The sequence below is a fragment of the Moschus berezovskii genome, chromosome 1, assembly GCF_049115385.1.
Source record: "Moschus berezovskii isolate FMDL1 chromosome 1, NW_MosBer_1.0, whole genome shotgun sequence".
Classification (NCBI taxonomy): Eukaryota; Metazoa; Chordata; class Mammalia; order Artiodactyla; family Moschidae; genus Moschus; species Moschus berezovskii.
The window spans coordinates 136,864,623-136,890,973 of record NC_142460.1 but is presented as its reverse complement, the minus strand read 5'-3'; the positions used below and the strand labels follow the sequence as shown (position 1 = coordinate 136,890,973).

Sequence of the window (26,351 nt, the reverse complement as noted above, 5' to 3'; positions counted from 1 at the left end):
TAGCCTGACAGGCTCCTCTGTCCATGGGATTCTCCAGGCAAGAATACTGGAGTGGGTTGCCATTTCCTTCTCCAAATCAGAAAGTTATACTACTCACACACACAAGGAAAAAAGTAGTTTTAACTCATTGCTTATCAAAACATCACTCAGAAAGTAAAGAGAGTAGAACCCAGGAAGAAACACGGAAAGCTTAAAAGGCCATAGGTTAGTTCAGAAAAATAGTTCAGCTTTTTGGTCCTAGAATCAGACTTGTTAGTCATATCCTAGCTGTGAGACCCTGGACAAGTTAGTCAACATCTCTGAGCCTCAGTTTGCATATCTGTAAAATGGAATAATTATTTTCCCTACTTCATGGAGTTGTGATCATTAAGTGAAGTGACCCAGGTTTGCACCAGCAGTTCAGCAAATATTAGCTGTTAGCAGAGAGAGTGGCTGCACTGAGCAGAAAATGAAGTTTTTGGAAGACTAATCAACAACATGGGTAGCTGGTATTTTACAGAATTTATTATTTAGAAATTCCCATGTCAGAATTTCATATATGGGGGAAATTTTGACTAATAATATGGGTCTGACAATTTTTTTCAAAATTAGTAGTCAGAATTATAGAAAGAGAAGGCAAATTTCCAAATGTGCTACCTCATTTCAGAATAGCTTTGAATAACACGTTAGAGACTCAAAAGTGGCCTAAGTTTGAGAAAAACAGGAAAAGGGAGAGTCTAGTTTCTTTTACATCAAGTTCTTTACAGAGGAGAAACTGAAATCCAGACACAATGGTGTCAGAAACCCCATGTGTATATGGTAATGCATAGAATTGTAATGTACATGTAGTTCTCATTCATTCTCAACTAATCCTTGTGATGCATTCTTAAACCTTTGATTGAAAGATTCCTTCAAGTTATTGAAGATAGAAACTTGGCCTGAATAAAGTCTTCCTGGTGCCCAGATGGTCATGGCATCAACCAGGCAGGTCTTTAATGGAGACCCACTCTAGTATTCTTGCTGGGAATATTCTATGGACAGAGAAACCTGGCAGGCTGCAGTCCCTGAGGGTCACAAAGGGTTGGACATGGCTGAGCGACTGAGCACACATGCTTGACAACTGTGTTAAACTTCTACATTTGTCATCTGTATGTTCATCTGTTCATTTTATGATGAGGAAACTGGCATTTAAAAAAAGACCATCATTAAACATCAACTTAGCAAGACCATGATAGAATCCTGGACTCCTGATGGCTCCCAAGGACTCTACCCACCTTCCCTGACTAACTCTAGGATGGGAAAGCAATCCTGACCGCATAGATGATGGATTTTCCTGTGGACATTCCTGAATCCAGGACCATGAGTCAGGCTACAGCACAGCTTCAAGCTACATGGGAATATCAGGATTCTTGGGAAACAGACTGCAGAACATCATAAACCAAACCTACCTGAAAATAGGGCTGTGTGCTTTCAGAAAGGCTCTGGGAAGCCAGCCAGACATTCATGTACATTTTTTTATGTGTCAGCTGTTGCACGGGTATTTTGAGAAGCACTTTGGGAAGTCACAGCAGGAACTTGGCTTTTGTGTTTTGAAAGCGCCAGCTTTATTGCAGCTCAAACAGAAATAAAAGGGAAACAGCATCATTACCTGGCAGGCTTTTCAGTGCGATTCCAGCAGAGATTCTCGCTTTTCTAGCTTTAACATGCTTGCCTCCCCAGCTTTATGAAAAAAGAACACTATCTGGGAGGGACCTGAACCAAATACGAAACATGGTTTCAACAATTTCATACCATTTTTACCAGGAAGTGCTTTCACTGGAACATTTTGGTTTACTGAGAACCTCTTCTTTTGAGAGACAGAACATTCTTTCATTTGATGACCTTAAGAGCCTTTTTACCTTTAGCTGGAAAGAAGGAAGAGAAAAATGGAACTCCAGTGGAAAAGTAATTGTGCATCTCTGTCATGCACTTTCTTGCTGAGCTACATAATGGTTTATAAGCTCTTAACTGAAACTTATAAAAGTGTTCCCAATTGTTAATTCAGGATCTGTAGCCAGCTTAGAAATTGTTGAAATGTACAAAATAAATGGAAGGAAAAAAAAAAAAAAACCCAGCAGGGAAAGAAATTCTAGGTCATGGTTTTCAAAGCTGCTTGACCAAGAAAAAGTTTCTTTCAGAGAATGGGAACAGTTTTCCCATGTTCAGTTTTCATGTCATTGGTTTTGTTGAGCACAATGTGTGCATCTCTGGTGCAAATGACTCAGTGTTTAAAGAGAGTTTGATTCTAGCTCCTGTGAAATGCAGATACATTGAAGAGTATGGAATCCTGCCTACCACCAGTAATCTTAGATTGTGTAGCTTAGTTAAACCTCTGTTGTACTCCCTTATTAACAGTGGTTAGAAAGAAGAATTTTAAGTTGATGTCAGATACAGAAGACAAAATTATTTCACAGCAAGAATATATTAAATTTTCAAGACAGTCCTAAAATTTCTGAAAGAAACCTGAGGAAAAGACTGCAATGCACATAGGAAATGATATGCATGAGTGAGCTGATGATGGCAAGTCAGGATATTTTCCTGTGTCAGGGCACATAGTCATCATCTGTGGGTAGAATGGGTAGAATGCACTGTGGTTTTCCCATTCAGCAACACAGAGGCTGAAAATAAAACATTCTTGTCACTCTGCATCTCTTTCCTCCCTTCCCTCTGATCACCCAACTTTGATTAATTTCTAGTCAACTCTCAGATCTCACTCAAACATCACTTCCTCAGAGAAGCCTTCCCTGAATAGGTCTCCATGGATTTGAATGTCTCTGTAATATACTCTCTTTCTAGCCCCATGTAGTACATCTCATAGTTGGTTTGGCATCTGCATAGTATGAGGTTAATGGCTGTCTCCCAAAGTATCCTTAGAGTTCAGTCAAGGACCAGTTTGGTAGTAGGTCTTCAAGAGATGTTGGCTAATGAATGATTAAGTGTAGGGATAAATACACAAAGGATAGAATGGAGGCACTGGAGTAAATGTATCTCCTACTGAAAGGGAAAAGAACTCAACAGTCTTGATTATATTATTAGAACCAAAACAGACCACTCTATCTTAACTTTCATGACTTACACATAAAATTCATCAAAATTATCTTCTCTTTATATAACTTCTGAGGCTGCCCATCTAAACATTTCATACAATGCCCAGCACTAAAACACACTCATGTCATATTAAAACATTTAAACCATATCTGATATGGTGGAATGGTATGGAATAATTATTCTGCAGCTGAGACTGGAGGATCCCTGAGAGGGAAACTTCAGAGAAGGGAGACTGCTAAGGCAGACACAAGGCTTCCACATTTTCTCCTGGTGTCTCTGCCGTAAACAATAATTGCACAGTTCCCCATACACTGAACACCCTGGCAAAATACCACAGACCCTCTCCTGAACCTGCATTTGCCCAGTTTTACTGTGCACTTTAAAAATAACCTAAACTATAGAAAAGTAATTCTGTATCTCTATGGTAATGGATTAAAGCAAAAGGTAAACATATCCAAGGATTTAAAATTAGATGCTAAAACTAGTCTGTGAAATGTAGTTCTTTCTATGCTCACTTCCCCCCTTTCCCTAGAAGCAGAGGGCTTTCCACCCACTACACAGCTGCCTAGAAGAGGCTGAATTCTAGATTCAACTTCAGTGACAGTTAAGGAGAAAAATCTAACATGAAATCCCAGTGACACTAGTGAAAACAAACATGACTGAGGCCATAAGTTAGGAACGATAAGTCTAGATAGCATTCTAGCTCTTGTAATGGCAAATACTGGTATATCACTTGTAATGAAGGTCTGATTTAGTGCTCATTTAAATTAACTACCTAGTCCTTACTTATTTTTGCTCTCTTTTAAAAATTTTTTGTAAAATAAAGGGCATACTATTATGACTTTCAATATTTTCAGATATATGCAGCCTTGTTTCATGAATGATCATACAATTTGTAGTATTCATTTAAATTATTATATATTAGCTTCCCTTCTGCTCCTCCGCCCCAACACAGACACTGTAACTGTCATATGTGTTCCAGAGCCCTGTCTAAACTTTTCATAATTATGACAGTCTAAAATGCTTTTAGAATCTCACCCATTCGAGAAAACTTGATTCCCTACATTCTATAATTATCATTAGACCTAGAATTATTTTGAATATTATCTGTAAGTGAAACTGAAAGTTACTCAGTTGTGTCCGATTCTTTGCAATGCCATGCACTATACAGTCCATGGAATTCTGCAGGACAGAATACTGAGTGGGTAGCCTTCCCTTCTCCAGGGGATCTTTCCAACCCAAGGATAAAACCCAGGTCTCCATCATTGCAGGCGAATTCTTTACAAGCTGAGCCACAAGGGAAGTCCAGGAATACTAGAGTGGGTAGCCTATCCCTTCTCTATCAGATCTTCCCCACCCAGGAAACAACTGGGGTCTCCTGCATTGCAGGCAGATTCTTTACCAACTGAGTTATCAGTTCAGTTCAGTCGCTTAGTTGTGTCCGACTCTTTGTGACCACATGGACTGCAGCCCACCAGGCTCCTACATCCATGGGGTTTTCCAGGCAAGAGTACTGCAGTGAGGTGCCAGTGACTTCTCCAATATTTTGTCTACCTGATGCAAAGAACCAACTCATTGGAAAAGACCCTGATCTTGGGGAAAAGATTGAAGACAAAAAAGAGAAGAGGGCAGCAGAGGATGAGATGGTTAGATAGAATCAGTGACTTAAAGGATATGGATATGAGTAAACTCTGGGAGATAACAGAGGACAGGGAAGCCTGGTGTGTTACAGTCCATGGAGTGCAAGCAGTCAAACACGACTTAGCGACTGAACAATAGCAACAATTGGAACTAATACAGGAGTATTTGGAAGACACTGCAGGTTCAGTTCCAGGTGATCTTAATAAAGTAGATATTTCAATAAAGGGAGTCACAAATTTTTTGGTTTCCCAGTGCATTTAAAAGTTATGATTACACTATACTATAATCTATTAAGTGTGCAATAGCATTATGTCTTTTAAAATATACAGACCTGTGGATTCTTTACTGTCTGAGCCACCAGGGAAGCCCTAATTTAAATTAATATTTTATTGCTAAAAAGTTCTAACCATTATCTGAGGCTTCAGCAAGTCATACTAGTAACATCAAAATTCACTAATCAAAGGTCACCAAAAAAGTATAACTATAGTGAAAAAGTTTAAAATATTGCAAGAACTACCAAAATGTGACACAGAGACATTAAATGAGCAAATGTTATTTCAGAAATGACTTGATGCAGGGTGGCCACAAACCTTTAATTATTTAAAAATGCAATATCTGCAAAATACAATAAAGTGAAATATTGATACAATAAAACAAAGTATGGCTGTATAGATTATTTTCAAAGGAACAATAGATTTGATAGCCATCTTATGAGACATAATAGGAGCCAGAAGACAATAAATGTACAAAAAGAAACTACAAAACTAGAACTCTATACTCAGTAAAAATATCTTTAAAGAATGAATTTGAAATAAAAATATTTCCAGACACACAAAAACAAAAATTTTGTTACCGAAAGACCCACATTAAATAAAATTTTTAAAAATGTTAGTTAAGCAGTAAACAATTGATCCTAGATGAAAACTGAAAGCTACAAGAAGGAATAATGATCAAAAGATAAAGTATGTGTGTAAAAATAAATGACTGATAAGGATGCATATTAATCTCTCTAGATTTCAACTCTGAAATGGCTGTAAACTATGTTTATATACTTTTCCAAATTATAGCTCACAATTTAAAAGTTTTAAAATGCAAAATGAACAAAATTTAAAAGGATAAAATTTGTTACTTTTGACTACATATGCATTTTAAAGTCCTGTAGGTTAAAAGTATCCAATTTAAATATAAAAAACCTAACGTCTTCTTTTTTCAGTGAGCCCATAAAAACTGATGAAAAAATCATTAATTCCTAACAGACAAAAAGAACAAAACACATGAATAAAGAATTCTCAGAAAAAGATAAGATACTAGTGAATGCGAATATATTCAATGAAACTAACAATGAAATAATCTACTTGGGCTCTTAAATCAATAAATCAGTTCAAAATTCTGATGTTTACTTTGTAAGAGATCTGATTCATAAGAAAAAAGTGAGTTGAAAGGAATATGCCAAAATCATTGTGGTAACTGTGTTGTAGTGGTGGAATTCTCAGTAACATTTTTTATTACTTTCTACCTTTCCCTCAATATTTTATATTAATTTTAATATTCTAATTATATTTATATTATATTTTAATTTTCAGCATTTCTGAGTTTTGTTGGTATAAATTTGAAGTTTTCTTGAAAACTCACTTGCACCTTTTCTGAACTGAAATATTCATTGCTATATCTAATTGGAACTATAGACTTAATACCATATTCATGGCTCTATTTCACCTCAGATACAAAACAGCTTTGATATCCTCTCTTCAACCCAACACACCATTAAATATTTTTCCTGAACTCATTAAGACACAACACATCTCTACAAATATATAAAGCATGGTTTGTATATGTATTTGATACATGTTACTTCAGTTCAGTTCAGTCACTCAGTCATGTCCAACTCTTTGTGAACCCATGAACCGCAGCACACCAGGACTCCCTGTCCATCACCAACTCCTGGAGTCCACCCAAACCCCTGTCCATTAAGTCAGTGATGCCATCCAACCATCTCATCCTCTGTCGTCCCCTTCTCCTCCTGCCCTCAATCTTTCCCAGCATCAGAGTCTTTTCAAATGAGTCAGCTCTTCGCATCAGGTGGCCAAAATATTGGAGTTTCAGTTTCAACATCAGTCCTTCCAATGACCATCCAGGACTGATTTCCTTTAGGATGGACTGGTTGCATCTTCTTGCAGTCCAAGGGACTCTCAAGAGTCTTCTCCAACACCACAGTTCAAAAGCATCAATTCTTCGGCGCTCAGCTTTCTTTATAGTCCAACTCTCACATCCATACATGACTACTGGAAAAACCATAACCTTGACTTAACATATCACAAATAAGAAACAAAAACTAAAGCTACCTATTGACCTTGTCTTGACTGTAATAAAGAAAGAAGGCAAAGTTGGAAAATGCTCGTACCACATCACAATGCTGAAGTTCCTACATAAGAGAAATGCTCTTAGAAAATCAGTGTTTAGTTTCATGTAATGGAAGTTATCCAGTTTTTCCTTTATGATTTCTGAATTGTGTTCACTGTTTAGAAAGGCTTATCACTGAAAGATTTTTAAAACAACTTTACGTATTTTCTTACCGTATTTACAGTTTCAATTTATTTTTACAGTTAACTTTTGACCCACATGGAATTTGGTGGAAAAAATTAGCAAAGATCCACCTTTATTTTTTTCTAATTTTCTTAACACAATTTATTGAATAATTTTATCACTTCCCCTTGCTTAAAATGTGTACTTCATTATAGACTAAATTTTTGTATGTATACACGTCTGTTTCTTCACAGTTTCATTTCCTCTGTTTCTATGCTTATTCTTGAGCTCATACCAAAATTTTTACTTACTGTAGCACAGTGCCTGGGTTAAGAGCATAGAATCTGGAGCCAGATTACCTGGCTGTGAAGTCTGGTTCTTTCAGTTTACAAGCTGTGAGATCTTGAGTAAATTACCTGACCTCTCTGTGCCTGTTTTCTTATCTATAAAATGGGGAAAGTAATAACTCCCTCTTTGAAGGATTATTACATGATAATATTTAATATATGCTGCTGCTACTGCTACGTCACATCAGTCATGTCCGACTCTGTGCGACCCCAGAGACGGCAGCCCACCAGGCTCCCACGTCCCTGGGGTTCTCCAGGCAAGAACACTGGAGTGGGTTGCCATTTCCTTCTCCCATGCATGAAAGTGAAAGTGAAGTCGCTCAGTCGTGTCTGACTCCTAGCAATCCCATGGACTGCAGCCTACCAGGCTCCTCCGTCCATGGTATTTTCCAGGCAAGAGTACTGGAGTGGGTTGCCATATGTAAGGCACTTAATACATATATGGCACACAGTAAATACTATCAAATATCTATTAAATAAAATAAGCACATTTTAATGTCTGGTATAACTAGTCCTGCTTTATGTTACATTTTCTAATTTTCCTGGCTATTTTACATTTCTTTTCCATGTGAACTTTAAATTAGACCAAAGATCAATATGTTACATTTTTATTGGGTCCATATTAAACTTATAATTTATGCAGTATTGGTATTTTTACAATAATATCTTTCTCTCTAAGAACAATGTATTTATCACTACATATGGTCGGATTGTCTTGGGCTTTCAGAATCAATTTATTTTTACATAGATTTTACAAATTTTGATAAGGTTTATTTATAGATATTTTATATTATTGATTATTATTATAAATGTCCTTCCACTAAGTTTTTTTGGGGGGTTATATATTGTACAACTATTGCCTTTTGCATTTAATATTGTAGTCAGCTACTTTAGAAAGTTCTTCCCTATTGCTTCTATTATTTGATCATCTGATTATTTGGAATTTCCCTATACATAATCGTTATGGACTGAATTGTATTCCCCTCAGATTCACATGTTGAAACCCTTACTACCAATGTGATGATATCTGGAGGTGGGCCCTTTGGGAGGTAATTAGGTTTAGATGAGGTCATGACTAATCTCGTGACAAGATTAGTGTTCTTACAGGAAGAGATACTGCAGAGATTCCTTAGTCTCTCAGCTTTGTGAGGACACAGCAGGAAAGTGGCCATTTACCAGCCAGGCCATCTGCAAGTTCTCACCAGAACTCCACCAAAGTAGAATCCCGATCTCTTACTTTCAACCTGCAGAGCCATCAGAAAAGTAGTTTCTGTTGCTTAAGGCACCCCATCTATGGTAGTTTGTTATGACAGTCTGAGCTGAAAAACACAGTAGTCAAATCATCTACAAATAATTGTCATTCACTTCTTTCCTTCTCATTTTTATATTTCATCTTCTTCCTATTTAAGTGCATTTTCAAGTATTCCCAGAAAAATATTAAATAATAATGATGGTAGAATAATATTTCACCATTAAGCATTATGTTTAAGGCTTAGTTTGCAGTTTCTGTATGATGTAACTAATAATAATAATCACAATAGCTAATACTTACTGAATGCTTAGTGTGGTCTGTGCCCTTCATATACAGTGATTGAATCAATCCTCACATTCAGTCTCTGAGAAGGTTCTATTGGCTCCATTTTACAGATAAACCGAGACACAGAGAGGTCACACAGAGTGTCCAAGATCACACATCCCCATCCTGTAACTAGCTTTGCAGTACCAATAACATTATAGTTATCATTTCATGTATTATTTTCCTCACTATTCTGTACCTCTGGAGGGTTGGTGCTCTTAAGACAAGGCCTGGAATACATTAAATATTTAGTAAATTCTTGCTTGGGGAAGGAATGAAAGAGCTGGTTTCTGAAAAAACAAAATAGTAAGTTCTGTTTGGGACATGACAAAAATGAACTGCTTGCAGGAATTCTGGAGCAGGGTCCTATGAACAATTGAGTAAATACATCTTGAGCTGGGGAAACATCTTGGCTAAAGCTAAGATTTGAAGTCACGAATTCCAGCTTAATTGTGACTTTGATACTGCTTCCTAACACTCCAGTTCAGTTCAGTTCAGTCGCTCAGTCGTGTCCGACTCTTTGAGACCCCATGAATCACAGCACGCCAGGTCTCCCTGTCTATCACCAACTCCCGGAGTTCACTCAAACTCATGTCCATTGAGTCGGTGATGCCATCCAGCCATCTCATTCTCTGTCGTCCCCTTCTCCTGCCTGCAATCCCTCCCAGCATCAGAGTCTTTTCGAGTGAGTCAACTCGTCACATGAGGTGGCCAAAGTATTGCAGTTTCAGCTTTAGCATCAGTCCTTCCAATGAACACCCAGGACTGATCTCCTTTAGAATGGACTGGTTGGATCTCCTTGCAGTCCAAGGGACTCTCAAGAGTCTTCTCCAGTACCACAGTTCAAAAGCATCAATTCTTCAGCCGTCAGCCTTGTTCACAGTCCAACTCTCACATCCATACATGACCACGGGAAAAACCATTGCCTTGACTAGATGGACCTTTGTTGGCAAAGTAATGTCTCTGCTTTTTAATATACTATCTAGGTTGGTCATAACTTTCCTTTCAAGGAGTAAGCGTCTTTTAATTTCATGGCTGCAATTAGCATCTGCAGTGATTTTGGAGCCCAAAAAAATAAAGACTGACACTGTTTCCACTGTTTCCCCATCTATTTCCCATGAAGTGATGGGACCAGATGCCATGATCTTTGTTTTCTGAATGTTGAGCTTCAAGCCAACATTTTTACTCTCCTCTTTCACTTTCATCAAGAGGCTTTTGAGTTCCTCTTCACTTTCTGCCATCAGGGTGGTGTCATCTGCGTATGTGAGGTTATTGATATTTCTCCTGGCAATCTTGATTCCAGCTTGTGCTTCTTCCAGTCCAGCGTTCCTCATGATGTACTCTGCATATAAGTTAAATAAGCAGGGTGACAATATACAGCCTTGGCGTACTCCTTTTCCTATTTGGAACCAGTCTGTTGTTCCTAACAATAAGTATATATTTCCCTAATAATGATATAGAAATGCTAGTCAATAGAGAATGTCATTGAATAGAGGCTCTGAAGTCATGAGAATGGCCGAGAGTACACAGCGGGCACATGTAAAGGAAGCAAAACAGGTGAGGAAGGGGCTGGTGGTACTTCCTCCAGGGCAGAGGATATGGCTAAACAATGCACTAGGAAGCAGGCAGTGTAATTTCATGCCCACACATTTTCTTGGTAGATTTTCTTAAGAAAAATTGTATATATTTTTAAACTATACTAGTCTGAACAAGAATAAATTGTCTGGAAAAGAAGCTATTTCTCGGCTCCACAGGTACACCTTATTATCTTATTCATCCCTTCAGTGATCCTTATTGTTTTCCCCACTGTTGATATTACTTAAGCTACAGCAAATGTATCTACCTATTGCTTTATTTCCTACTGCATTATCTAAAATTGTCCCCAGTCTTATTAACAGCAGAGAACCAATTCATATCTTAAAACCCCTGAGTCATCAAAATAAATTAAAACATGAAAAACCTTGGCATGCAATAGAATTATGTGCTCACTGATGGGACCAATGTTAATGAGAGCAAACAATGCAAGGTGCAAGCCAGATGTCAGGGACTGGACAGTCAAGTGGAATAAAGACAGAAGGAACCAGGCAAGATGACAGAATAGGTAGAAGCAGGGCTCCAGGGTCCCACCCGTATGAGTCTCCGCTTCTTCCTGACAACACTAAATTCCAGCACAATGGTCTCCCCAGAATTCCCAGAAAACATGTTTCCTCAGAGCTGAGTTTAAACCCAAAACAGGATTAAAAGAATTCCAGTGTAAAATCTAGGGTTTTAAAAAGTATAACGAACTGCCTTCTATATTTATACCCATATTGCCATTTTGTTTGTTTGGTGGGGTTTTGAGGGGACATGCTTTGGGAGGTTTTGCTGAAAATAACAGGAACCTCAATGGCAAGCCACTCCAGTACTATTGCCTAGAAAATCCCATGGATGGAGGAGCCTGGTAGGCTGCAGTCCGTGGGGTCGCTAAGGGTCGGACACGACTGAGAGACTTCACTTTCACTTTTTACTTTCCACTTTCACACATTGGAGAAGGAAATGGCAACCCACTCCAGTGTTCTTGCCTGGAGAATCCCAGGGATGGGGGAGCCTGGTGGGCTTCCGTCTGTGGGGTCACACAGAGTCGGACACGACTGAAGTGACTTAGCAGCAGCAGCAGCAGCAAACAATAAGAAAATTTATTATGTTGCATAAGGCAAGTCTAGAGATCAATTCAGCAGTCTGGTGATGCTAACAAGGGTATAAGCTCTTTCCATTTTTCTGTTCTGCTGGCCTTGGTTTTCCCTTCCCTTGGAGGCTGGTGTACTTTGTATTTATGGCTGGCAGGGAGCAGGAACTGGAGCAAGGGGCTTCCTTAATTACATTCTACAGGAGGCGAAGAAAACATCTCCCCCAGTTGGAAAACATAAGATACTCATTCTGTTGAACTGGGCAAACCTGAACTGCATGTACCAATAAAAGTCATTAGGTGTGTCCCGAGTGCTTATCCTCATTTAGACAAATCAAGATTCAGTCCTAGGGTTTTTAATGAGAAATTTACATGAAAAAGAAGTTTTTTTAAGAAAAGGTAAAAGTGGCAAATTTAAGCTAAATAGGAAACAGATCAGGTCCTCTACATCCATCAGAAAATCTGAGCTAATGATAATAGGCACAGAGTTTGCTATGTGTTCTAATCCAGTATATTCTGTCATTTCATTCTATATAAAGTACTTTAATTGTACTTTAATATCAATTGTACTAAAATACTTTAACATTAATTGTACTAAAATTTCATAGTTTATTGGTGTGTTTTTATGAAAATACTGATTTTCCTTTAATATACAATTGAGTATGATTGCACTGCACCATATTCACAGAACCATTTTGACCAGAGAAAAAAGGACTATTAATTTCCTAATAAGGCTCAAGGTGAAATTCAACAGACTTCCAGCAAACATGAGATATACATGCACTTTTGCATTACAGAAGGTAGAAAGATAGAAAATCTTCTAAACCTTTTAAAAATGGAAAAAAAACCTTCTTGAGTCAATCAATGGTATGTTTTGTTTATTTAAATAAGTCTTATAGTGCTTATACCCTTTATTAATAATTTTCACAATGATTTTAGCACAGGAACATTTTTTAAAATGAAAGCTTGAGTGAAATGCTTGTATATAAGACAAGTAAAAAGTGGAACTGCTCTGATTGAAGCAGAAGTCCCACCTATTTTTGTCTGTTTCTTGTTTTGTCATACCTCTCACCAAGGTAGAAATTGGTACAGTTGGAGGGGTGGGTGAAACTGGTCTATGAAGGACTTTAGAAACAATTGCCCTATATTATTGCCAATTATAATGGAAGGACAAAAGTCGGGGGCTCTTTTAACTAAAATGACATTGCCAATAATGCTAACTTGTCTATGAAGACTCAAATTCACATCCTTCCTAACATTAATTTTACATTTATTATTAAAAATGTAGATATGCTTGTAAATAGAGAATTCCATCTAATAGAATGCCATATTATTATCAAGAGAGTGCTGCACTAAACCAAATATAACATAATAAATAATATTCATATTTATGATAAAGAAATACAAATAAACAGTGTTGAAAGGAGTGATTCTTTTGTACATGCATCATTATATTTTTTTAATTTTTAATTTTTTTTTAAGTAATTTATTTTTTATTGGCGGCAAATTATTTTACAATATTATATTGGTTGGTTTTGCCATACATTGACATGAATTCGCCCCGGGTTTACATAAGTTCCCCCTCCTGAACCCCCCTCCCACCTCCCTCCTCCCTTTATCCTCCCTCTGGGTCATCCCCGCACACCAGCCCCGAGCATCCTATAACATGCATCAACCCTGAACTAGTGATTCATTTCACATATGACAACATACGTGTTTCAATGCCATTCTCCCAAATCATCCCACCCTCACCCTCTCCCACAGAGTCCCAAAGACTGTTCTATACATCTGTGTCTCTTTTGCTGTCTTGTATACAGGGTTATCATTTGCATCTTTCTAAATTCCATATATATGCATTAGTAACATGCATCATTATATACTCTTTTATATGTAAGATTATTTTCTTATTACTTTATCTTATCAATTATGTACTACAGATCACTTTCCTTCCAGTCTAATTATGATTTTGCTCACACACTTGTTATTACCAAATCAATACAACAGAGTATAATGCATTATAAGCAAACATGCTATTGTGTGATTAGTACTATAGGAAATTTCAAATAAGCCATTTGTTGGAATCACCATAACTCTTCTTTAACATGATAGAAAGTTTAGTTTATCCTTGTGTTTAGGTATTTTGTGTGGGAGCTGGAATGGTCTTTTAAATTTGTCATGATTTAGGCAGAATAGGTCAAGACATTGCCCACACCCCAAACCAGTGACCAGTCATTGAGTCTGGCTATCCCCAGCAAGGCCTTGAGTAAGACAAGTCCTCTGCTGAGGACATTACTAAGACAGGTTCAACTGTGAGCTGGCAGCATCCAAACTCCCCCACAGCTGGGGTTGTGAGTGTCTCGGTCCTGCAGGGAGATTGGTGATGCATCACAGAATCAACTTCTGACTCCAGCTTTTACCTCTGAAGAGTGATCATTAAAAATAATCAGGTATTTATCCTGCCTTTTTGCAATGAACTAGCAGAATAACAACAAAATATTAATGGATGAGGGGAAATTTTCTGTAAGGAAGAATCCTAGCTAACAACTACGAAAGGAATAGAATCGCATTTTATAAGTCCAGTATAAAAATTTGATTCAGAGAATGGTCATCAATAGATGCCAAAATTATTAAGGGATATGCTGAAAAGATCAGAGTGTCATCACCTGAAAGTCATGAATTTATCTTAGTATCCTAAAAGTGGCACATTATGGGCAAATGAAGTACACATGCCACTTAAGTGTTTTGGTCAAAAAAAAATTGGAATCTGACTTTAGATCTAAATTTAAGTCTACAGAATAAGAGAAAGAAGTTAAACTGCACCACAAAGAAGCAACAGTCAAATCCAGGAAGTGGGTCATATTTCTTCAGTATGCCAATGGCCTGAAGAAAATAAGATGAATGTGGGGGAGATGGGGGGAAGGAGGCTGAAGATAAATAATAACCATAAACAACATGTGAACAACATGTAAACTGTCTTGTTTACATCTTAATGTAAACAAACTATAAAAAGACATTTTGAAGAAAATCAGTGAAAGTTGAATATGGAGTAGGTATTAAATAACATTAGGGAATTGCTCATTAATTTTAAGCATAAAATTGCCATTGTGGCAATATTAGAAAATATCCAAAATTTTTGCAAATTAATATTAAAATATCGAGAAGTAAAATGACATCATATTTCATATTTATTATAAACTACTCCAGCCAAAAAGAAGAAAAGGCAGGGTAAGGAGGCCAGGTTGGGGAAAAGAGATGAAACAAATACAGCTGACTGTTGGCAATCACAGAAGCTGTGTAATCAATACAAGGGTACCTAGGACCGTTGACTCTACTTATTTGTACATTTTGAAATTTTCACAACAAATTTTTAAAGACAGAAAAATCATTTTCCAAGTTTCATGAGATTCTTCTTTACTATTCTGGGAAATAATGAGAATATTAAGAGACTTTATATGTGTGAGAATATGAATGCAGAATGGATTTAATTATAAATATTGCACACATGTCTGATTTTATTCATAATTAAATAAGAATTATGTGGCAATTTAGAACTTTCATTATGTGAAAAGTAAGGAATGCTCATTATTCCTTCCCTGATGTATATGTTAACTATTCAGTCACACTGTATAAACATAAAGCAAGTGATGGAAGAATATATTTGCTTTAATAAAACCCCATTATTTTGTTTGTAAAGAAGGGATTGTATATCAGACTTTTAGCCCCAAGATAAAACTGTCCAACATCATTAAAATTCTAGCATGATCTTTTTAACTGAACTTTCATTAAAATATGCAGAGGAAAATTGTACTTTCATAATCCACTTATTTCATATCAATTTCCAAGTTAATCTATATATTTGTATTGATTTCTACACGTCTGTAGGTTGAGATTAATATATGAATCTTTGATTTTGATCTTTGAATTCAAAGTATATCTGAATACTTTGACTGAATTTTTAGATAGGATGTCGTAGTATTGACGGAAAACATTGCTGATCAACTTTGGGGAGAGAAAGTGGATGATGGAGAATGCTAAGTGTCATTGGATTCACATATTTGGGCAGAAGAAATGTATCAGACTTTTGGCATTATAAGCCCCTAGGTAGAATAGGCTCTTTCATTACTAAGGTGTTCACCATAATGGAGATCATTTGGAATCTTCATATTCTCCTTTACAAATCAAAGACATATAGGCAAGTCTTACCATGTTCTTTTTCTCTGTCAACATTTTAACGCAGTTTATATTCTTGAAAAAATGGTAGCTGTCATTGAAAGAATGCACCTTTTCTCCAGCTCTGGATTTTTGTGATTCTGTCTTCATTGTATCACTTGTGATGGACTCATGTTCAATAATAAGTGCAGTTTTATGAGATAATCCTTAATCGTTCTAGGGTTACAGACCCTTTTGAATATCTGCATCAGTTGGAATCTAGTTACAAGTAACAAAAGTCTATTCTGCCAAGTTTAAGTGTTTTTAAGTGAAATATTGATTCAGTAAGTGAATATTGGGTAGCTCACAGAATTTCTGGGTTTAGCTTTGGGGTTAGGCAAACAGAAACTCCATCCAAAATCTTTCTGCACTATCCATGTCAGTAAGGACAGTCCTGGGGCCTCTCTGGCATCTTCCATTATGTCAGGACTCACTCTTGCTATGACTGCCACCACCATCAGGGTGATCCCCATGTTTTCATCTCCAATCCAGTGATAAAGGGACCAGTGTTCCCAACTCCAGCTCTGCATTTTTCTGGTATTTTTAGGTTCAGCAATGAGAGGTGAACAATGCTGTCATTTCCCAGGAATACGAAGAAAATTTAAAAGGATAAATATCTAATAAAAAATCTTTAATGAATATAGATTCTTCACCCCCAAAACACACACAATTTTATGAATTTATGAAGGTTCATGAGATTTCAAGACTCATCTGTTGGGCCCCTAGAGATAAAATGGGTCCTGGAGGTGCTGGCAGTTGTCATCATCATTTGAGAAAACAAATCCTGCTACATAATAGGAAGTCCATAGATAATTAGCTCTAATTTTCTAAATCAACTATTTAGACTTATTTATATACCAGTTTGAGTTCTAGATGAGAAGTATGGGTATGGCTGTGTATTTAAAATAAAAAGAGTTTATATAAATAACCTCTTTCCTTATGAGCTTTACATCTATAAAAATCCTGTTATGGTAATGAAAGGAAATTTTTATTACTACCCATATGTAGCCATAATATTGGTCAGGGCCTCGTGTGTCCTGTCCTCTGCTGTGAGTCATGGCTATATATCTATATCTCTATATCTATATTTATATGTAATCTGGCTCTCAGAACTACTTCCAAATGAATTTCAATGTTTTGGTTACATCTCTCAAGAAATATTAAGGATCTGATTCACAATTCATGACAATACTTGTTAAAACCTGCTCTCCTTACCTTTCTTTCCTCAGTCTCTCATATCCCCTAGAGTTTCTGGCATTGTGCTGTCCAATAAAGTAGCCACTAGCCATATATGGCTATTTAAATTTAAATTAATTAAATTAAATGAGATATAGAAGCTCCTCAGTCACACGATCCACATTCGTGTACTCAACAGTCACGTGCTGCTATTGGTGAAGTTGTTTGACATTTCAAGTAGAGAACAATTCCATAACTGCAGAAAGTTCTTCTGGACAGCACTGCACTAGGGCCTCACCTAAACAAACCACCAAACTCTTTATGACACTCACCCAAGTTGCCATCTGCACCTCCAACATTCTCAGCAATTTGAAATAAACCGGCAACTCTCTATTTCAACCCTTTATCCTTACATCTCAGATCACTTCCTTCTCTATTATATTTTTTTATTTTCTATCACCAATATATCCAGAGACTGAGCTGACAAAGACTGAAAGCTCTCTAAGAGAGATACAAGCCTGGAGTCAGGCAGGAAATACATGTTAAGATGCCTTTTCACAATCACATCAGTATAATAATACTATTACGTAGTAAATGTCTTCTGATGCAGTCATCACTTTTAATGCTTAGAATAACCCTTCAGAATAAAAATTAATTTCATTTAAAAAACAAAAACCTGAGGCTTGGAGAGCTTGAATCATTAACCTACAGTGGTACAGCTAGTAAAGAGTTAAGGCCAGGGGAGAATGCATTGTTTCCTAAATATAAGGCCCACTTTCTCTCTGCTCTACCACACTGAAAAACAGTATCTTTCTGAAGATATAAAAATGGACATTCCCATGGCAACACAAGAAAACAATGGTGAAATTCCCAAAGAGCTCCCTTAGATATGCTAAATGAGAAGCCTCTGCCACACGCATTTTTAAATAAAGTCCTTGAGGAAAGAAAAACCTACTTGATCATATATCCCAACACAATCTGGCCATGGCATTTTAAAGATTCAGAATTCACTATGAAAATGACTAGGAAAGGTTTTCCATTGTGGACTTCAATAACACTTTCCAACTCCTCTAGTTTGGCCTTTAAAAATAAGTACAAAATGTATAATCAAATAAGCAGATGGAAAAATGCCAGTTTTACACCCATTTCTGATAGTCTGTGCAGAACCATCTGATTTTAATCTCCCCACTTGATTTACCTCATGTTTTAAAAATTTGTCCAGCCAGTGAGGAATAAATGCAAAACAAGTATAGCGTTATGTTCTAGGGTTTGCCAAAAATTCAAATATGGGCATTACCAGTTTGCTATAAAAATCGAGGTAGGAAGTATTTTAATTCCACAAGCAGAAGCAGAAAATGCACCTATTTTCCCCTCAAAAATCACGCGTAAGAAAAATGTTTTTCTCTTCTGGAATTTAGGGAGAGCTTGGTTTAGAAAAATAAAATGATACATTTAGAAGAGAAAGGGGGAAGCTGGACCGTACTAATCTCTCCTTTTTCCTTTTCCCAGTTCTTCAGCACATTTCCATTTTGTCAACAACAAAATTGTTTTTTTAGAGTGAAATTGGACCAAATTCTAGCCCAGAATATTGGTATTTGTCTCTTCCTGGCTTAGGAAGCATTTGTATCTCCAGACAGAATTTCACAGACATTATTTAATCAAACTATACAACAGTTTTGCATGTAAAGTGAATTTGGGGAATTACATTCAGTAGTGTCTGAGAGCTCTTAACAAGCACCATATGTGGTTTCAAATATTAACAACAATTGTTGATGAGAGAGAATATGATTTTTCAAATACTCTGTTCAGTGAAGAAAGTATAGATTAGATTTTACTGAATCTTGATAAGCTAAAGAATGAATTTATTCTCTTAGATGTGGATTATCATAGAAGCAAGATAAGAAACAGAGACTTAAACACAGGGAGAAGAGACCACTACAGTGACTTTCAGAGTAGAAATAAACCTCATCTCAATTGTTTTACAATAGTTACATCTGTAACCCTGTCTTTTCCATTTTTTAACCTAACCAGTCCTGAAATATTTTCCAACTCTACTGCCCTGGGTTTGCACTTAGCAAAGCATTGAATTCTCAAGATTTGTGAACAGCTTTCTAATTAGTTCACAAACTACAGAAATGGCTCTGATAGTGGTCTAGAATTAGAAATAATAGGGTGTCCCCAAACTGAAAATCCCTAGTTACTCACCCTCACCCCTTTTCTAGGTCCCACTCAAATATCACCTTCTCTTTTCCCTAACACATATATGCAAAGTGGCAACTCCTTTCCCTTCAAGCTGCCATTACTATATACACCAAGTCTAGTGAACCCATGAAGAAAAGGAGTTTAATCCAGCTAACCCGTGAGAATTAGCTGGGGATTCATGGCTCAGCAGAGATCAGCAATTGTCGGCCAAAGAGGATAACAATTTTATCAACAACTTCAATCCTTGAGTCACTCTAGAAGACAGGCTGGTGGGCATGACCTGGTTCACAAGATCACATCTGGGTTAGAGAAATGCAGAGTTCCTGTAGTTACAGAGCCCCAAGACTGCAAGGGAAAGATGAATCCTAGACCAGAATCAGGCAGTGTCCTGAAAGAAGCGGGAAAGCAAAATGAACAAACATCCCCTGCACCATTCATTTGGTAATTCATCAGGCTCTGCCTACCAATGCCCTCCAGTGTTCATCTTCAAATGTTATTTGATTTGCATTTTATTATGTAACTTTTGATTAATTTACTTACACACTATTTTTCCTACTAAATTGTTAGTACCTCAAAGGCAAAAAAATAACATGTCTTTAAATTACCTACAGTAGTTCATACCAAAGGTTGTGCTGAATAAAATTTTTAAGACTAAAAGTTAAAATTGCTTAAAGGATTGTTTTACATCCCTGTAAAATCACTTTCTAAGTTCTTAAACTATTTATTTTAGAAAGTCCCTTAAAAAGCCAGGTTTTATGATATTTGCAGCTGTTTTTTTCTTTCAACAATATCTGGTATTTTCTTGGCAAGAGAAGTTGCTGGAATAGTTGCTGAGTATGGGAAGAATCTGTCAACAAATAAGGAGCTTAGCATTCACATAGAGCTTATTTAAATCTTAAATATTTACTTCACACTCTAAAGACATCAGTTATTGCCAAGTAATGAGACTGTGCCCAATAAACTAAAAGATCTGAGCTCCAGGAGTCAAATTATGTCAGACTGCTTTCAATTCTTCTCTGAAAATGCTGCAAATTAGACCAGGTTCTAACCATCTACAGTGAACAAAAGACTGTACAAGTGGCTATCAACCAGAGGCCCAGAGGCTGGTCTCCCACAGCTGTCCTTCACAGGCACATGTTGGCTGCAAGGCAAGCCATGGAAACGTGATGCCTGCCTTTTCCACTAACTGGTGTTTTCACCCTGGGTATTATTTGCCCACTTTAAGAATCTGCCTGCAATGCGGGAGACCTGGGTTCGATCCCTGGGTTGAAAGGATCCCCTGGAGAAGGGAAAGGGTACCCACTCCAGTATTCTTGCCTGGAGAATCCCATGGACGTCCATGGGGTCGCAAAGAGTGGGATACGACTGAGGTACTTTCACTTCACTTCACTTCACTTCACTTTGGTCTTCAGCTTCCTCTCCCGTAAAATAAAGATGCTGGATCAGAACACCTCTATGGTTCGTTCGGACTCTGCTGTTCTTTGAATCTAGGTTTCTATGCTTCTCATCTTCAAATGAACACCAAAGCATACTTTATACTTAGTGAAGTAATAATTGTGTCTAACATTTACTGAGTCCACATTATGAACTAGGCTGACAGTTTTACATAACAGTTACTATTGTTTACCATAATTATTTCAGGTGGCTACAAAAGATCACCATTGTCTATGTGAAAAAAAAATGAAGCTAATATCTATATATGAGAAATTAAGACTGCGACTAAGTTGTTCAGTTGTTCAGTCCTGTCAGACTCTTCGCTTTCCCATGGACTGCAGCATACCGGCTTCCAGAGTTTGCTCAAACTTATGTCCATTGAGTCAGTGATCCCATCCAACAATCTCATCCTCTGTTCTCCCCTTCTCCTGCCTTAAGTCTTTCTCAGCATGGGGGTGAGTTGGCTCATTCCAACTCTCATTCCAGTGAGTTGGCTCTTCACATCTAAGTAGCCACTTAAGTAAGATCACAAAACTAAAAGGTTTTTAAGGTAAGGACTTATATCCAATTCCATCTCATTCCAGACCTTGAATTAACTGATATAGTCTGTAGCCATGCAAATATCCAATCACCATACATCCAGCCATGTTAAATCAGTAGATAAGAGGATATCAACCTAGGCTACAGACTAGAGGCAGTGTTTCAGGGCATTGAGCATAGATTAATCAAATATCCACAACTACTTTAATACCAGAACAGGATACTGTTTCGCCATAGTACTACATTATCATTTCCTCATTGTAATTCCTTCACTCATCACCAGTATGTTCAAACACATGGATTACGAAGGAAGAGTAGGTGAGGAAACCACTATTCAGTCCACCATCATCTGTGGAATGTCTATTGCCATGGGCTGTAACTGTCTGGAATATGACAGGAGACTTCAATTATTCATAGACTCATAAAAAACAAACTAGTGGTTACCAGTGGTGACAGGGAAGGGAAGAGATGCAAGATAGGCATAGGGATTAAGAGGTACAGACTATTATGTATCAAATAATGTAAATAAGCTATGATGCTAAATTGTACAACACAGGGAACATAGTCAATATTTTGTAAAAACTATAAGTGGAGTATAACCTTTCAAAATTGTGAATCACTATGGTGTATACCTATGCTGCTGCTGCTGCTGTCACTTCAGTCGTGTCCGACTCTGTGTGACCCCATAGACAGCAGCCCACCAGGCTCCCCCGTCCCTGGGATTCTCCAGGCAAGAACACTGGAATGGGTTGCCATTTCCTTCTTCAATGCAGGAAAGTGAAATGTGAAAGTGAAGTCACTGAGGCTTGTCCCAACTCTCAGCAACCCCATGGACTGCAGCCCACCAGGCTCCTCCATCCATGGGATTTTCCAGGCAAGAGTACTGCAGTGAGGTGCCATTGCCTTCTCTAGGTGTATACTTATAACTTACCTAATATTGTACATCAACTCTACCTCAATTTAAAACATCGAAAAGAAAAAGCAGTGCTTGATTTTTACAAGTGATTCTCTGGAAGGGAAGATTAAATCTGTGTTTGAGTAAGTATTCTGTTGGCTGAAGCAAGAACTTTACCTCAAGCAAAATTGTACAAAAGTAAGTTTGTTTTTGTTACCTTCGTTTTCTCAATGCTGCCCATACTTCCGTCTTTCAATCGTCAGGCTTTATAACTGCATCCTGTCTCCTTTTTGGAACCTGTCCTTGGAAACTACTGGGACACATAAATGTCCCAAAGTATTTAAGAGTGAGAGCAATTAAAAGGTATGAGTGCTGAGACCATCTGTGTTAATATGGCTTAATTAAAAATACGGATCAGCTGAGCCACCCGTCACCCCCGCCCCGCCCCCGCCCCCGCCCCCGCCCGCAGGCTTCTGAGGTTGCCATGACGGCGGCCTTGTTTTGGGCTGCACGTGCCTTTGCACCTGTGCTCGAGTTCTACCTCTTCACCATGGCCACCACCATTGCCCATCAACTTTCTCCTCATTGCAGAGTTCTTCTGGTTGGGTGTCTCTAATGTTTTCCTCCCTTGTTTGGTTCATGACAGCAGTCGTTACTGACATCAAAGCTGGAACAGTGCGGAAATGTCTGCTGATCTTTGGAGTGTTAGTCTGTCCTTATGTAAGAAATGTGCCGGTTTGCATGTTATGAACTTTTTTTTTTTTTTTAAGCCAGTGAGGGCTTGAAGAGGATAAACCCAGGTGAGAGCACCCTCTACAGTCTGCTGGCTTATGTTTCTGTCTTGGGTTTTGAAATAATGAGTGGAGCATTTTCCTCTGTAAATACTCTGACTCTCTGGGGTCAGGCACAGTAGACATTCTTTGAGACCCTCCCCAGTGCTTCAGAAATTCAATTTTCATAACACTGGTGAACACATTGCTGCAAATGTTCTAGAGCATCATGTTTTTGGAAGTGCCTGTGAGAAGAAAAAGTGGTACAACCTTCTTGTCATTCTCATCCATCTGCTGGTGTCAGCCCCAAGCTTCATGAATACTTACTGTGGATTAAATCTGGTGTCAGTGTGCATCATGCTGGTACTCATAGGCATCTGGCCATTCTCTGTTTATGCCAAAGCCTGAAACGCTGCCTGCTCTGCCAAGACTAGGACTTTCTCCTCTTCAATCAGTGCTCCAGATAACCTCCACGGACCAGCACTTTTGAAACGGTAAGTTGCATCTTTAGAGGAAGCACAACTGTGTCTTTTTCTATAGATCCCTTTTCCTGGTGAAATTTGGAAAAAACAAAGCTGTCTGGATATGATATAGCCTTCATGCTACAACTTCCTGAAAGGGATACATCAGTGATATGTAGTCTGGCTGCAAGTTAAAATCACCTGGTAAAACACAGAGTACTGATTTCTGGGCTCCACCTCTAGGTTTAATTGATCTGGTATTTGATAATTTTTAAAACTTCTCAGATAATGCTGATGTGCATCTAGGCGGAAAACCACTGATGTCCAAGTAGGAACTTTCTGAGAATTCTGTAAGTAAATAAAAATGAGATGTTTAGCTGTCTCCTGACTGAGTTTGTCTCCAGTCTGCATTGAACAAGTAACTATCTGAGTGTCAAATCCTGGTTAACCTTCATCTTTCTGAGTTCTGAAGTCACAAAAGGCTAAAGGGATATCACCTCTGTGAACTGTTTCACTTCACAGTATTCTGGTTTCTGAAAATGTGAAAAGATGTGCTTCTAACTACAAAACTGTACTGACTTACTATGCCAATTTAACCAAAGTAAGCTATGGATTGTTAAACTGTACTTTTCTGTAGTTTTTCCCTTATAGATTTTGTTTTTTTGAGGCATTACATTGTTTTGAGCATAGATTCATTTTCTTTAACTAAAAAACCAATTATTCCTGACTTCCTGGGAAGATATTATAAAACCAGAAATTTATGTGCATATGAAGAAAGTAGGGAAAACCACTAGACCATTCAGGTATGACCTAAATCAAATCCCTTATGATTATACAGTGGAAGTGAGAAACAGTTTCAAGGGATTAGCTCTGATAGAGTGCCTGATGAGCTATGGACAGAGGTTTGTGACATGGTACAGGAGACTGGGATCAAGACCATCCCCATGGAAAAGAAATGCAAAAAAGCAAAATGGTTGTCTGAGGAGGCCTTACAAATAGCTGTGAAAAGAAAAGAAGCTAAAGGTAAAGGAGAAAAGGAAAGATATACCCGTTTGAATGCAGAGTTCCAAAGAATAGCAAGGAGAGATAAGAAAGCCTTCCTCAGTGATCAGTGCAAAGAAATAGTGGAAAACAATAGAATGGGAAAGACTAGAGATCTCTTCAAGAAAATTAGAGATACCAAGGAAACATTTCATGCAAAAATGGTCTTGATAAAGGACAGAAATGGTATGGACCTAATAGAAGCAGAAGAGATTAAGAAGAGGTGGCAAGAATACACAGAAGAGCTATACAAAAAAGATCTTCATGACCCAGATAACCACAATGGTGTGATCACTCACCTAAAGCCAGACATCCTGAAATGAAAAGTCAAGTGGGCCTTAGGAAGCATCACTACAAACAAAGCTAGTAGAGGTGATGGAATTCCAGTTGAGCTATTTCAAATCCTAAAAGATGATGCTGTGAAAGTGCTGCACTCAATATGTCAGCAAATTTGGAAAACTCAGCAGTGGCCACAGGACTGGAAAAGGTCAGTTTTCTTCCCAATCCCAAAGAAAGGCAATGCCAAAGAATGCTCAAACTACTGCACAATTGCACTCATCTGATGCTAGCAAAGTAATACTCAAAATTCTCCAAGCCAGGTTTCAACAGTACATGAACAGTGAACTTCCAGATGTTCAAGCTAGATTTAGAAAAGGCAGAGGAACCAGAGATCAAATGGCCAACATCCATTGAATTATCAAAAAAGCAAGAGAGTTCCACAAAAACATCTATTTCTGCTTTATTGACTATGCCAAAGCCTTTGTGTGTATCACCACAAACTGGAAAATTCTGAAAGAGATGTGAATACCAGACCACCTGACCTGCTTCCTGAGAAATCTGTATACAGGTCAGGAAGCAACAGTTAGAACTGGATATGGAACAACAGACTGGTTCCAAATCGGGGAAAGGAGTACATCAAGGCTGTATATTGTCACCCTGCTTATTTAACTTCTGTGTAGAGTACATCATGAGAAACGCTAGGCTGGAAGAAGCACAAGCTGGAACCAAGATTTCTGGGAGAAATATCAATAACCTCAGATATGCAGATGACACTACCCTTATAGCAGAAAGCAAAGAAGAACTGAAGAGGCTCTTGATGAAAGTGAAAGAGGAAAGTGAAAAAGTTTGCTTAAAGCTCAGCATTCAGAAAACTAAGATCATGGCATCTGGTCCCAGTACTTCATGGCATATAGATGGGGAAACAGTGGAAACAGTGGCTAACTTTATTTTCTGGACTCCAAAATCACTGCAGATGGTGATTGCAGCCATGAAATTAAAAGACACTTACTCCTTGAAAGAAAAGTTATGACCAACCTGGACAGCATATTAAAAAGCAGAGACATTACCTCCAAAAAGGTCCATCTGGTCAAGGCTATGGTTTTTCCAGTAGTCATGTATGGATGGATGTGAGAGTTGGACTATAAAGAAAACTGAGTGCCAAAGAACTGATGCTTTTGAACTGTGGTGTTGGAGAAGACTCTTGAAAGTCCCTTGGACTGCAAGGAGATCCAACCAATCCATCCTAAAGGAAATCAGTCCTGAATATTCATTGAAGGGACTTATGTTGAATCTGAAACTCCAATATTTTGGCCACTTGATGCAAAGATATGACTCATTTGAAAAGACCCTGATTCTGGGAAAGATTGAAGGCAGGAGGAGAAGGGGATGACAGAGGATGAGATGGTTGGATGGCATCACTGACTCAATGGACATGAGTTTTGGTAAACTCTGGGAGCTGGTGATGGACAAGGAGGCCTGGTGTGCTGCAGTCCATGGGGTTGCACAGAGTCAGACACGACTGAGCG

At 37.9% G+C, this 26,351-nt stretch overlaps 1 pseudogene; it reads left to right on the top strand.

Annotated features, from left to right (window-relative positions):
- The first annotated feature begins 22,758 nt into the window (after positions 1–22,758).
- LOC129551075 (gamma-secretase subunit APH-1B pseudogene) lies at positions 22,759–23,511 on the top strand (annotated as a pseudogene).
- The last annotated feature ends 2,840 nt before the right edge of the window (positions 23,512–26,351 follow it).